Genomic DNA, 2,804 nt, shown 5'->3' on the forward strand with positions numbered 1-2,804 from the left:
TATAAATAACATTATTTTCATATAATTGATATTTGCTAACATTTTAAATTATTATAATACGATACGATATATTTTATTTTTCTATTAAATAAAATTCCTTCAAAAGAGGGATTAATAATATTACTACATTTTCTGATAGTTGTGATATATCATTTAATAATAGTATTGTTTTGTAATTACCCTAAAATAATATTGGTCGGTATTTAATTTTTAACACTTTCACATTCTATTTTTGAATTTAATGTTTAATATGCATTTCATTGTTCTAAATTTGTTTCCTATTGTCAGGCATCAAACGAGATATCAGTGTCAGATGCTAACCTTGAAATGGCGATGGTCAATGGTCAATGGTCGTATATTTATATAGCGCCTTCCACAGAAAACCGTCTCAAGTCGCTTTTGAAGCCACAAGAAACAAAGACAAAAGAAAGCGAAACGGGTGGGGGGGGGGAGTGCGCACCCCCGATTTTGATTGTTGTTGGGATGAACCAGATTATTATTTTACGGACTGGGGAGAGGAAAACCAAGCATACGATACCTATGTCAGAGACCGAGCCACAGCTGCAGCAGCAAAACTGGCAGATAGATTAGCCACAGAGAACACTGATGAATATGATAGTGCATGTGAAACACTCTTCTACATTTAAGACTCTAAAAATGCCAATCTGTGCCTACGATGTATATACTGTCATATAAATTTTTGCAATGATCATACATGAAATCTATTTTGTGCAATGTTTGATATTTTGTGCAATTTTTGATATTTTGTACAATGTTTCATATTTATGTAAACTCACATGTTTGCCCTCTGGAATTGATGTGAGTTTTTTTATACCAAATAAATAAATTAAAAAATTTAAAAAAATCAATTCAAATAAAGTATCTAACATAAAAAAATAATTTCTTTGCTACTGTACTCACTCAAATAAATGAAAATATACATATAAATTATTTAAATAAAACTGGACAAATCACTTTTTGACTTATAAATATGAGGAATTATATTAATAATTAAATTCTTAACGTTTTACATTTTTAGATAATAGGTATTTTTCGCCGCACGACGTTAACCTTAATAACAGTTTTCAACATGCAACGCGATAGCTCCGCTCCTTTTGTAAACAAATCCAAATACTCATGCGCAAACCCGTAACTAACGTACGTCGAGCAGTTAAAATTCTGAAATTAACGTACTCCGCAACGCAAGATGAATAAATTATGACGTCATCGTTAACATAAAGGTTAACGTCGTGCGGCGAAAACTACCTACTAAAGTCGGTTTTCCACTAGGCGAATTTATTCTCCCGAATCGAAGGCGTCGGTTCGCTTCCTGAGCTCTGATTGGTTGCGCACATTTTTCGCTTCGCAAAAACTACCAATTTTGCTGAAGCGAAAACTCCGATAGAAATGTGAATGAGCATGCGCATGAACGACACTTTCGATTCGCGCGAATAAATTCGCCTAGTGGAAAACCGACTTTAAGACCCACCTGAAGTGATACTCAGGAGACCTTCAATAGCCTTGTGGATGAAACATCAGATATCCTCCCACTAGATACCGATCCGGTGGATGCTGGTCAGGATGACAAATTCCCTGATGTTCTTGTGGACGAACAACCATCAGATAACCATCAGATCCAGTGGCTGCTGATGACATGTTTTGCCTTGTGGATAAACCATCAGATATCCAGCCACCAGATACGGTACCGATCTAGCCGATGCGACTGTTCAGGATGTTACCCAGCTAGCAAAGCGACTTTGGCCCAACGTTGGTCAACGTTTGCAAGCGTCAGTAAGCGTCGTGGTCGGATATCTGACGTTGGTACGACGTTGGTGTTTGGTTGCAAAATTTGGTCGGAGAGGTAACGTCAAACCAACATTGGAATTTCACGTTGGTCCAACGTATGAATATATTTGTCGATTTTCCGATGTCGTCCCAACGTTGGTAAGCCGTCGTAAATATTCAGTCTGACTACGGACGTTGGTACCACGTCACGATTTGTTACTGGCCCGACGTCGGCAAACTACTAAAAAGATGGCTGGGTACGGTACTACCGTTGGCACAACGTTGGCTAGAGGTTGTAAATATTAGATGTGATTGTAGACGTTGCCTCAACGTCACAGTACGTTGTTGGCCCGACGTCGGTAAACGTTTGAAATGGTGGTTGGTTAAAACCGTTGGCCCGACGTTGGTTAGAGGTTGTAAATATTAGGATGTGATAACAGACGTTGTCGCAACGTTAGAGTACTTTGTTGGCCCGACGTCGGTAAACGTTAGTGAAGGTTGGTTACAACCGTTGGGCCGACGTTGGTTAGAGGTTGTAATATTAGATGTAATTAAAGACGTTGTCGCAACGTCATAGTACTTTGTTGGCCCGACGTCGGTAAACGTTTGAAATAGACGCTGGTTACCACCGTTGGGCCGACGTTGGCCAGAGGTTGTAAATATTAAATGTGATTACTAGACCTTGTCTCAACGTCACAGAACGCTGTTGGCCCCACGTCGGTAAACGTTTGGAATGGAGGTTGGTTACAGCCGTTGGTCCGACGTTGGTTAGAGGTTGTAAATATTAGGATGTGATTATAGACGTTGTCCCAACGTCACAGTACTTTGTTGGCCCGACGTCAGTAAACGTTAGTGGAGGTTGGTGACAACAGTTGGGCCGACGTTGGTTAGAGGATGTAAATTTCAAACGTTTACCGACGTCGGGCCAAAAAAAAAAAAAAATGGTTCGTGTGGGAATCGAACACATAACCACCAGGTTTGCTATTCATTATCCACCATCAACTAAACTGCCTTAAAAA

Source organism: Anneissia japonica, unplaced genomic scaffold, assembly GCF_011630105.1.
Source record: "Anneissia japonica isolate Jap-2015-1 unplaced genomic scaffold, ASM1163010v1 scaffold287960_len3192837_cov198, whole genome shotgun sequence".
NCBI classification, from domain to species: Eukaryota; Metazoa; Echinodermata; class Crinoidea; order Comatulida; family Comatulidae; genus Anneissia; species Anneissia japonica.